Source organism: Ambystoma mexicanum, chromosome 5q (genome assembly GCF_040938575.1).
Source record: "Ambystoma mexicanum isolate Mex_15411 chromosome 5q, UKY_AmexF1_1, whole genome shotgun sequence".
NCBI lineage: Eukaryota > Metazoa > Chordata > Amphibia > Caudata > Ambystomatidae > Ambystoma > Ambystoma mexicanum.
The window spans coordinates 1207108019-1207120939 of NC_090933.1; positions in this window are offsets into that span (position 1 = coordinate 1207108019).

Consider the following 12921-nt stretch of genomic DNA (forward strand, 5'->3'; position numbering starts at 1 on the left):
TACTTGTAAAACCACCTTCCATGATATCAAAAGGATATCAACACATCATTCAACTATAAGAAATCTAGTTTATAAACTGTACTATGCTAAAAAGAAGTCCTGCTTTAGCACTAGCAAATTAAAAGAACATTCTTCTACATGGTACAGCAAAAGATCTACTTGAAGAAATTGACTATATCCAGAAAAAATATTTTGGAAGTGAAAGCCACTTACAGAATGAAATAGCTTTAAACCAACAATTCTAAACATGGCAGCCTTTTACTAAACACATACGAAAAAGAAATACTAAAATTTAAAAGTACATCAGCTGAAGTACCAAACCATGTGTGTGTATGTTGCCACAGAACATTTTATAAAAGTAACACAAAAACTGTAGACCTATCATACAAAATAGAAGACAATGAAGATTCTAAATGGTTTGAATTAGCTCTCTACCTTGTAGCAGAAAACCAATATGAAATAACTGACCCCTTAATACTTTGCAGTTACTGCACTACAAAACTTGACAACAACCAAACTCCTTCACGTGCTATTATACCCACTACCAAAACCCCAACAACAAATGAATTTATATGAGAGCATCATAATTCAAACAGTGCACCCATTTCAAGCAATAACACGCCTTCAAACAAAAACAGCAAAATTACCTCCCTCTGAATTGGTAAAAGGCATTCGTGGAAAAGTAGTTTATTTACCATTAGATTTAAAAGAAAATGTGCATACTCTAGGAGTGCAACGTCCAATGCAGCAATCTTGGACTAGCAACTTTATGTTACGGAGTTGCACACATATTAAAATCAGGATCACACTTGCAAAATATGACAGCTACACAATTACAAAGGTACATTTCCAGTGCATCTTCTACGGTGTCATTACAGTGCAAAGGATGAATTGTATAATGGTGTAAAGTATTTGATATTGTAGCAGGATCTAGTAGCTCAAATTGACCAGCTTCTTGTGTTTCTTGAATTATTTCAGTTGTATCTTTTAAGTTTTCTTCAATATTAATTTCTTTGTAATATTCATTATTCTCTTTAAGATATTGGAAGGCTTGTCTGACTTTATATAAATCTACCAGCAGTTGCCATATTTTTTTGTCTTTTGTAGGTACTCCATTTACTAAGATAATTAAAGATTACTGCATTGGACGTTGCACTCCTAGAGTATGCACATTTTCTTTTAGATCTAATGGTAAATAAACTACTTTTCCACAAATGCCTTTTACCAATTCAGAAGGAGGTAATTTTGCTGTTTTTGGTTGAAGGCGTATTATTGCTTGAAATGGGTGTACTGTTTGAATTATGATGCTCTCAAATAAATGAAGTTTTTGTAGGGGTTTTGGTACTGGGTATAATTCCAAATTATTTGTGATAGCACGTGAAGGAGTTTGGTTGTTGTCAAGTTTTGTAGTGCAGTAACTGCAAAGTATTAAGGGCTCAGTTATTTCGTATTTGTTTTCTGCTACAAGGTAGAGAGCTAATTCAAACCATTTAGAATCTTCATTGTCTTCTATTTTGTATGATAGGTCTACAGTTTTTGGGTTACTTTTATAAAACGTTATATGGCAACATACACATACATGGTTTGGTACTTCAGCTGATGTACTTTTAAATTTTAGTATTTCTTTTTTGTATGTGTTTAGCAAAAAGTTGCCATGTGTAGAATTGTTGCTTAATTGGTTTAAAGCTATTTCATTCTGTAAATGGCTTTCACTTCCAAAATATTTTTTGTGGATATAGTGAATTTCTTCAAGTAGGTCTTTTGCTGTACCATATAGAAGGATGTCATTTAACTTTGCTAGTGCTAAAGCAGGACTTTAAGCATAGTACATTTTGCAGACTAGATTTCTTATAGTTGAATGATGTGTTGATATCCTTTTGATATCATGGAAAGTGGTTTTACAAGTAGGTCCTGTAATGCAGGCCAATGAATGTCCTTGTAGTCCTGTGTACTTGCGCACTGGACAGGTATCCAAATTTTGCAGTAATTTAATTTTGATTTTGTCTTTGCTTTTTACATATTTATTGAGGAATTGGCGTAAAGATTTGAAACATTGTTTGGGAATGTTACACATTGACGTGCATGGCCATTTGTACACTAGACGTTCTGATTCAGTTGAATGGAGGGGTAACTCTAAGTTTTCAGGGCATATTTTTGTAAGGAGTTCTTCTTGTTCCATTATGGTATTATTCACTTTTTCATAACCTCGACCACTGCTTTGTATGGCAATTGCATTTGTTTGCTTTTGTTTGTACGCTTCTTCATTAAAATATGGTTCTGTGCTCGTAGTGTGATTCCATTCACCTCCGCAGAAGTTCTTTCTGTTGACATTTCGCTTATTGAGAAGTCTTTTTTGTAATTTAGTAATTAGTTTTGCTAGTGGTTTCATTTTGTTTAACAGTAAAATAAATAACTTTCTCTTCAGAAGAATTGCACTGTCCATCAACGCTTCTAAGATTAATTTCCTACGATAGGTTTTAAGCATTGAACCTGATTTCTCTCCTGTTTTTATAAGATTTTGAAGGACTTTGTGACGGTACATTTTGGCTAAAATACTTTTCTTGGTATGCTTACTTTGCACTATATTAAAATTTGAAGAAGTAGTTTTATCTGTAGTGATAGCTGATTTTCTGTTAATTGTTGTTTGGTTTGTTTTACATTTTGATAGAGGAGGCAAAGTTTTTGTACTTGAAACTTCTTGTGTTTCACTAAATGACTTTATTAGCTGTTTTGTTTCAACTTTTTTTACAAATTCTGCTAGAGATGGATGCTTATGTTAGACACTTTTATTTTCATTTGCTCTACTTTTGCGTTGCTTTCTACGGACTTGACTTTTGGTAGGCATTCTTTAGGATCTGTTGTAAAAAATAAAGAAGATATGGGTTGGGGTGTTCTGGAATGTATGTGTGCTGTGTGCATGAGTGTTTGAGTAAGATGATAAAGATGTATGTAATGGTGTGTGATTGTGCATTGGGAACTACAACTAGTAGGGATAGGTATTCTTGAATTTATGTGTTACTTAACTGGGGTTCAGATGACAAAAAAAAGTAAGCTAGTGGAGTGGAAAAGTACAAATAGTAAATCTAGAGTATACAATTAAAACAGTTGTTTGTTCTATAATATGAAAATTGTAGCGGTTCAGTTGGGTAATTTGTGTGTCCAAAAATAGGAATTTGTGGGCCATTCTGGCTGTAAATCGCTGTTTAAGACATTGAGATTTTTGGACAAAATGGTACACAATCTCTATTTTTAGGCACCAAAATAGCTTGTATTAATGTTATAGTATGTTTGATTAATAATACAAATATTATGGTGATATTCTACTTACTTTATTTCTTAAATTAACAGGTAACTTCTTAGTTCTTCTTTGTTCTTCGAATTCGGGTGCTTCTTTTCAGTAGACTGGTCTTCACTGCAATTGTAAAAGCTTCAAATTAGTAACTTTGTTTATAAATAGCGCTGTTTTTAATTTAGATATTGATTTTTTTAATTGAAATCCTCAGTGCCTTCTTTAAAACCATTAAACTAATTTATTTACATAAGATAGATTGCATCAGTGCAGTACATATGATATGTTCTTAATGAACAAATTGTATTGAATGACTAACTGTAGCAAAAAAAATATCTTTACTATGTCTTGTGAAATTTATAATATACCATTGAATACTACTATTTCTGTAAGTAAGCTGTTCTAGGTAATAGCGCCTCAATGTCATGTCTAAAATAAAGTAATTAAGTAAATAAATAAATAAAAACAAGAAAATATGAAATTCTATAAGTATTTTTTTAAAGATTTAAACATAGATTGTGCTTGCATGCAATTTTGTTTGAATATATGTAGTCTATATATTTCATTTAAAAATGTTAGTTTAACATGATTTGAGTGTGTGTGAATAAAGAAAGTAAAAAGTATAAAGGTTTATAAGTGATAGTTGATTTTAGGATATTGAAAAAAATACAGTAAATTCATTTTACAGATTACACAAGCTAAAAGTCAGTTTGAAAATGTGTTCATCTACTGTACAGAAAATAGGCATACCTGAAGTTTGTGTTCATGCATATGGATATGCATTGAGCTGCAAGTAGAAATCTTGGAGACTTGTACAGTGTTTCTGGTAGATGGTGCTTGCCAATGATATGACACTTGTACTCAGAGAGATTGACAGTACATTTGCAGTGCTGATCTATGATGATGCAGTTAGATTTAGAGGTCTTAAATGCGATTGGTGCATGGTCATGTGATTTTTTAGCTACATCCAATGAGGGAATGGTAGAGAGAGTGAAGTGGAAATGGTAGAAGTGTTGTTCATGTTACGATATGTCCGCTGACATGGCGGTAGTTCGCGGACATCGGGAGTTACATCTGGGGATTTTTGGGTTCAGAAGTCATGCAAATGAGAATAAGCACTGAAAGGGATTGGTCAGGAAAATTTAGTAGGTATGTTGTCCCAGGAGAGAGTTTCTCAGATACTCTTTTTGCTGAGAGAACAAAAGATAGCTATGGCTGTGTGTTTCAGAAAACAGATTGTTTGGATTTTGGGAGATTTGTGGATACATTGGTTGAAGGTGCATGCAGAAAGCTGTGGAGTAGCTGTAGATCTTGGATTCCCACATGTGGAAGTACACTGGCATGGAGTATGTGGAATGAAGTGGTTGGACTTGCTACCTCTCTGTGCTACTTTGGAGACAGAGCAACATCCAGACCTAATTGTAATTCATTGTGGAGGGAACAGTTTAGGACATGTGACTGGAATTTTTTGCAATTTGCTATGAAAGAAGGACTTGGGAAGGTTATGGACATGTTTCCTAATTCTCAAGTGATATTTTCACGGATTGCGCAGAGACAAATGTGGCTTTGTTCTTCTTCATTTGGTCCACAAATGGAAAAAGCAAGGAGCAATGTTAATAAGGCTGTTTGTGCCTTTCTAAGAGATTTTGGCATGTCCTCTTTTCACAATGAAAATATTATGTTTCGTAGTACATACATTTTTCGCAGAGATAGAGTCCATCTTACTTATGCTGGCAATCAGATTTTTCTGAGAAATGTACAAAATGCATTGCAACCTTTTTTGGAATTACAACAACCATTTTGAAGTAGGTGTTAAGCATTTATAATTTTTGACTTACAAACACCACCCAAAGGCTCTTTTCAGAGCCATCACTTCTTCCCAGAGAAAATTGCAATATTTGTGATGGGGTAGCAACCCAATTTTTTAAATGTTCGCGAACTGTCCGCGGACTTCTAAAAAATACAAAGGGCTCTGCTTCATTAATTTTCACTTCTATTTTTTAACTGTGAAAGGCGTCTCTGAAAATAATTTATTTTTGATTTTTGTAATTTTGTATTTTTTTTGGTTTTTTATACATGACACACTAGGAGAGGAGGGGAAAGGAGGGTAAAGGGGGGGACGCCAACCACAGGGATAAGAAAGGGCAAGCTGATAGAGGAAGATGTAGAGTGGGTTTTATTTGGGTAGTGAGCAGGTCCTCTCATGCTCTGAGACGATAGTCTCAAAAGCACCACAAAGTTGCTCCCCCCTGCAGAGTACGGTGTCACAGTACATACATACAACTGTGATCCTCGAAAGGTAAGGGTCATCAGCATTCTGTATGGCCTGTGAGGCAGCTTGAGGAAGACGCTGTCCCACAGAGGTGGTCCTTGTGGTGACAGGATCAGAAACAGAGGATGAAGTAGAGGAAATCAACCTGCTACATTCTTCTCAAGGTACAACCCTGCAAATAGCCCCAGAGTGAAATGACCTCAGGTGTCGCTTCATAGTAGTGGTCCCAAAGCGGTACTTACCGTGCTTCCCACGAATGAGTATCATTTTGCACTTATTGCAGGTAACATGGTTCGCACGAGCCTTAGGAACATTACCATGAATGGTAAATAACTGCCGCACCCAAGACTCACGCCTAGTGCGGGTAGTAGGGTTTTCCTCTACCTCATTCTCATCATCCTCTTCTTCCTCCTCTGCATCCTCACTCCTGTTCCCCTCTTCAGGCCCTTGGGGAGGTGGTGGTGGTGGAGGGGGTAGGGGTGGTGCTGAAGCAAGTGCAGCACCAGGTGGCAGTTCTGCAGCCAGGGATGCCATCTCGATGGTGTAATCAGCAAGTTGCTGGAGAAATAGCTGTGCTCTGAAGAATAGCCAGAAACACAATGAGAATAAGCTCTAGGGCGTGGTCTTTTATTGGGGTGCTTGTGCACGGTTCGCAGACATGCGCGCTGTCCGCGGACAGATCGAACACAAAAAAAAGTTTGAAAAGTTTGAAAAGGTATGTAGAAACTCAGGATTACTATGTGGGACTTGTGCCATGGTGAGATTTTATTGAACAATATTATGGATTAATTGAAAATGTACTTTTAATTTGTTTGGGGACCCGAACAGTGTCCTCATTCAGAACACGCAATCAGCGCGGGCGCGGTCATATGATCCGTTTGCGAACAAGTCCGCGAAGGAAGCGCATGTCCGCAGGTCACCAAATGCACGGAGATTGGCTAGCGCATGCGCGTTGATGTTCTACGGAAACTTTTCGGGTCCTGAACTAATTAAAATTGCGTCACACGTGAAACAAACATTTCAGGACACTGCGTGTGTTCTTAGAACAGTTTAAATTTGCTAGCGAACAGTAAGGACAGATATACTGTTCTTCAGGACACGTTCAATTTCGTTTATGTACGAACATTTCAGGACACCAATTGTGTTCTTAGAACATTTTCAAGTTGCTAGCGAACAGTACGGACAGGTATAGTGTTCTTTAAGACACCTCCATTTTCGTTTAATTACGAACAATTCAGGACACCGCGTGTGTTCTTAAAACAGTTTGAACTTGCTAGCGAACACTACAGACAGATATAGTGTTCTTTAGGACACTTTAATTTTTTTTTGTTTACAAACGTTTCAGGACACCGCATGTGTTCTTAGAATAGTTTCATCTTGCTAGCGAACAGTACGAACAGGTATAGTGTTCTTCAGGACACCTCCATTTCCGTTTATTTACGAACATTTTAGAACACCTGCACTGTCCGCGGCACCTACATTGTTTTAAAAAAAAAAAAAAAAACTATTTACAACACAATATAAAAATTAAACTTTATTTAACATATATTAATAATTTATGACAGAGAAGGTGAGGCAGAAACAGAAACAAAAATAGGAGAATTAGGGGTTTCATCATGATTGTTATTAGGTGAAGAAGGGATGGAAGTCTCATCAAAACGTTTTGGGTTATGGAGAGGGTATGGGGATAATTGACTGGGTTATGGTGAGGGGGACAAGTATATGTGGGGCAATGGTATGACGTTTTTGTTTTAAAATGATCTTCAACAAAAGTTTTCAAATTATTAAAATTGGTCAACAATAAATCAATTTTTTCTTTTATGCTGTCAAGCGTGTTTTCCATAACAGCTTCTTCAGAGGTAGTTTCTATTTTGTTATGCTCTGCACAAAAAAAAATATATATGTTAAATGTATACAAAATAATAATAATTAAATGGTTTATGTTATAAAGTGTTTACCATTAGTTTCACTATCTTGTGACATTTCTTCATGTGGGAAATGTTCCTCTAGCCATTCCAGAGTACTAGACATTTCTGTGAGAGAAAAAAAAAAAGATAATATATTTTTTTATCTAATACAGAAAGTTTATAAATATATGAATAAAATTAAGTATGCTTACTATTTCAGGTAAGATATGTCCTATGTACTCAGTGGGTCTGCTCTTCTTCTCAGTTCTATTGTGTTTGTGAGGTAATTTTGTTGGAAGCAAATTTATTTTCTTGTGATATATTCCATTTTAGAACATAGTGCATTTTAATGAATGGTTAGTGTGTTGTATATATGGGTCACATTTCTTATGTATTAGTACATATAATGTGTTTGTTTGCTTTTTTTTGAATTTGTAAAATGTTCCTATGTTATGATATAACAATCAAACATACCCCCCCAGAGTTTTTTAGGTAGTGGTACTGTTCTTCGAACATGTCAGCGAACATTAAATGAGTTTGCGGACATCAAGTACAGTAGAAGAGATTCAGTCAGTTCCATATGATATGTATATAAAGTGAAAGTCATTATTTTTAAGTTGCACTACTAAAAACCTACGAAATTCAATGAAAAAACTTTGTTAAAGGGACATTATGGTTAAGTTGCGCTACTAAAAACCTATGAAATTCAGTGAAAAAACTTTGTTAAAGGGACGTTATGGTTAAGTTGCGCTACTAAAAACCTATGAAATTCAGTAAAAAAACTTTGTTAAAGGGACGTTATGGTTAAGTTGCGCTACTAAAAACCTATGAAATTCAGCAGACGAATCCTCACCAAACTTTGCAAAAAAAGTATATGGCACACTCTGATTTTTTTTGCAAAGTTTGGCGAGGATTCGTCCAGGGGGGAAAAGTTATGGGGGGGGTCCCAAAACTTATGTTTTTCCCCAAAAAAACTTTGCTCATGCCTACAGCCCAAACCGCTGGAAGGATTCACACCAAATTTGAGGCAGGAGCGGCGGCTTGGTCCCGAAAGCGTGCTTTCCTTTATTCGGTGTAAATCCGTCCAGTAGTTTTTAAAAAAATGACAAAAATGTAAGTGACAAAAATTATTGATATCTGTGTTCGCTTCACGGACACACTTCCCTGTTCGCTCCGCGGACAGGACGGTGATTGGGCAAGCAGCTTGCGTGATGTCCACGGACATCTGACGTGCTCTCTCATTGGATGCGGTGAAAGCGTGCAGTGCGTCTGGCTTCAGCGACGTCCGCCATCTTTGTTCCTCGCATGAGAGGTTTTGTCAGCAGGAGCGGGATATGCCGCCTGCACAGTAAATCTTTCGTGTCTGTCTCCTGTTCCTCCCACCCCCGCTCATGCCCTGTGTGTCCTTCTTGTCCCGCCCACCCCCACTCATGCTCCGTGTCTCCCCTATTCATCCAGCCCCCGCTCACGCCATCGGCACACAGTGGCCAGCTGAGGGCCGAGGAGTGGGATCTGCCACCTGCACACGAACGCTGTGTGTCTCTCTCCCTCCCCCCACCCCCAGCTCATGCCCCGTGTGTCTCTCTCCCTTCCCTGACCCCCGCTCAGGCCCCGTGTGTCTCTCGAATCTCCCCCCCACCCCCTGCTCATGCCCCGTGTGTCTCTCTCCCTCCCCCCAAACCTCCGCTCATGCCCCGTGTGTCTCTCTACCTCCCACCACCCCCGCTCATGCCCTGTGTGTCTCTCTCCCTCCCCCCACCTCCGCTCATGCCCCGTGTGTCTTTCTACCTCCCACCACCCCCTCTCATGCCCCCTGTGTCTCTCCCCTCCAGCCCACCCCCCGCTCATGCCCCATGTGTCTCTCCCCTCCCGCCTACCCCCGCTCATGCCCCGTGTGTCTCTCTCCCTCCCTCCACCACCGCTCATGCCCCATGTGTCTCTACCCACCCGCCCAACCCCTGCTCACGCCCCGTGTGTCTCTCCCCCTCCCGCCCACCCCCCGCTCATGCCCCGTGTGTCTCTCTCCCCCCCACCCCCGTTCATGCCCCGAGTGTCTGTCATTCAGCTCATGCCCAGTGTGTCTCCCTCCCCCAACTCCCTGCTCATGCCCTGTGTGTCTCTCACCCTCCCGCTCACCCCCGCTCATGCCCCGTGTGTCTCTCTCCCACCCTCCATCCCCGCTCATGCCCTGTGTGTCTCTGTCCCTCCCCCCCACCCCTGCTCATGCCCTGTGTGTTTCTCACCCTTCCGCCCACCCCCCGCTCATGCCCTGTGTGTCTCTCCCCCTCCCGCTCACCCCCCGCTCATGCCCCGGGTGTCTCTCCCCTCCGCCCACCCCCCGCTCATGCCCCGTGTGTCTCTCTCCCTCCCCCCACCCCCCGCTCATGCCCCGTGTGTCTGTCATTCAGCTCATGCCCCGTGTGTCTCCCTCCCCCAACTCCCCGCTCATGCCCTGTGTGTCTCTCACCCTCCCGCTCACCCCCGCTCATGCCCCGTGTGTCTCTCTCCCACCCTCCATCCCCGCTCATGCCCCGTGTGTCTCTCTCCCTCCCCCCCACCCCTGCTCATGCCCCGTGTGTATCTCACCCTTCCGCCCACCCCCCGCTCATGCCCTGTGTGTCTCTCCCCCTCCCGCTCACCCCCCGCTCATGCCCCGTGTGTCTCTCCCCTCCGCCCACCCCCCGCTCATGCCCCGTGTGTCTCTCTCCCTCCCCCCACCCCCCGCTCATGCCCCGTGTGTCTCTCTCCCACCCTCCATCCCCGCTCATGCCCCGTGTGTCTCTCCCCTCCGCCCACCCCCCGCTCAAGCCCCGTGTGTCTCTCTCCCTCCCCCGCCCCCCGCTCATGCCCCGTGTGTCTCTGTCGCTCCCCCCACCCCCCGCTCATGCCCCATGTGTCTCTCTCCCTCCCCCCACCCCTGCTCATGCCCCGTGTGTCTCTCTAACTCCCACCCACCCCCGCTCATGCCCCGTGTGTATCTCACCCTCCCGCCCACCCCCGCTCATGCCCCGTGTGTATCTCACCCTCCCGCCCACCCCCGCGCATGCCCTGTGTGTCTCTCCCCTCCCGTCAACCCCCCGCTCATGCTCCGTGTGTCTCTATCCCTCCCCCCACCCCCCGCTCATGCCCTGTGTGTCTCTCCCCTCCTGCCCACCCCCTGCTCATGCTCCGTGTGTCTCTCTCCCTCCCCCCCACCCCTTGCTAAACCCTGTGTGTCTCCCCCCTCCCGCCCACCCCCCGCTCATGCCCCGTGTGTCTCTCTCCCTCCCGCCCACCCCCCGCTCATGCCCCTTGTGTTTCTCTCCCTCCCACCCACCCCCGCTCATGCCCCGTGTGTCTCTCTACCTCCCCCCCACCATTGCTCACGCCCGGTGTGTCTCTCCCCTCCCGTCCACTCCCCGCTCATGCCCCGTGTGTCTCTCTCCCTCCCCCCAACCCCTGTTCATGCCCCGTATGTCTCTCCCACCCACCCCCCGCTCATGCCCCGTGTGTCGTCTCTCTCCCTCCCCCCCAACCCCGCTCATGCCCCGTGTGTCTATCCCCCGCCCGCCCATCCCCGCTCATGCCCCGTGTGTCTCTCTCCCTCCCCCCCACCACCGCTCACGCCCGGTGTGTCTCTCCCCTCCCGCCCACCCCCCACACAAGCCCCGTGTGTCTCTCTCCCTCCCCCATCACCCACTCATGCCCTGTGTGTCTCTCCCACCCACCCCCCACTCATGCCCCGTGTGTCTCTCTCCCCCACCCCCACCCCCGCTCATGCCCCGTGTGTCTATCCCCCGCCCGCCCATCCCCGCTCATGCCCCGTGTGTCTCTCCCCCTCCTGCCAACCCCCCGCTCATGCCCTGTGCGTCTATCCCTCCCGCCACCCACCCCCAACTCATACCCCGTGTCTCTATCCCTCTTGCTGCCCACCCCCCGCTCATGCCCCGTGTCTCTATCCTTCCCGCCACCCACCCCCCGCTCATGCCCCGTGTGTCAATCCCTCCCGCCACCCAGCCCCGCTCATGCCCCATGTGTCTATCCCTCCCGACGCCCACCCCCGCTCATGCTCCGTTTCTATCCCTCCCGCTGCCCACCCCCCGCTCAAGCACCGTCTGTCAATCCTCCCGCCGCCCACCCCCCGCTCATGCCCCGTGTGTCTATCCCTCCCGCCGCTCATGCCCTGTGTGTCTATCCCTCCCGCCGCCCACCCCCGCTCATGCCCCGTTTCTATCCCTCCCGCGACCCACCCCCGCTCATGCCCCATGTGTCTATCCCTCCCGACGCCCACCCCCGCTCATGCCACGTTTCTATCCCTCCCGCTGCCCACCCCCCGCTCATGCCCCGTCTGTCTATCCCTCCCGCCGCCCACCCCCCGCTCATGCCCCATGTGTCTATCCCTCCCGCCGCTCATGCCCCGTGTGTCTATCCCTCCCGCCGCCCAGCCCCCGCTCATGACCGGTGTCTCTATCCCTCCCGCCGCCCATCCCCCGCTCATGCCCCATGTGTCAATCCCTCCCGCCTCTATCCCCTGCTCATGCCCCGTGTGTCTCTCTCGCTCCCCCCACCCCCTGCTCATGCCCTGTGTGTCTCTCTCCCTCCCCCCACCCCCGCTCATGCCCCGTGTGTCTCTCTCCCTGCCCCCCACCCCCGCTCATGCCCCCTTTGTATCTCACCCTCCCGCCCACCTCCCGCTCAAGCCCTGTGTGTCTCTCCCCTCCCGTCAACCCCCCGCTCATGCCCCGTGTGTCTCTATCCCTCCCCCCACCCCCGCTCATGCCCTGTGTGTCTCTCCCCTCCCGCCCACCCCCTGCTCATGCTCCGTGTGTCTCTCTCCCTCCCCCCCACCCCCTGCTCATGCCCGGTGTGTCTCTCCCCTCCCACCCACCCCCCGCTCATGCCCTGTGTGTCTCTCTCCCTGCCGCCCACCCCCGCTCATGCCCCCTTTGTATCTCACCCTCCCGCCCACCTCCCGCTCAAGCCCTGTGTGTCTCTCCCCTCCCGTCAACCCCCCGCTCATGCCCCGTGTGTCTCTATCCCTCCCCCCACCCCCGCTCATGCCCTGTGTGTCTCTCCCCTCCCGCCCACCCCCTGCTCATGCTCCGTGTGTCTCTCTCCCTCCCCACCACCCCCTGCTCATGCCCTGTGTGTCTCTCCCCTCCCACCCACCCCCCGCTCATGCCCCGTGTGTCTCTCTCCCTCCCACCCCCCACTCATGCCCCATGTGTCTCTCCCCTCCCGCCCACCCCCCGCTCATGCCCCGTGTGTTTCTCTCCCTCCCACCCACCCCCGCTCATGCCCTGTGTGTCTCTCTCCCTCCTCCCCACCCCCCGTTCATGCCCTGTGTGTCTCTCTCCCTCCTCCCCACCCCCCGCACAAGCCCCGTGTGTCTCTATCCCTCCCCCATCACCCGCTCATGCCCTGTGTGTCTCTGACACCCACCCCCCACTCATGCCCCTTGTGTGTCTCTCCCT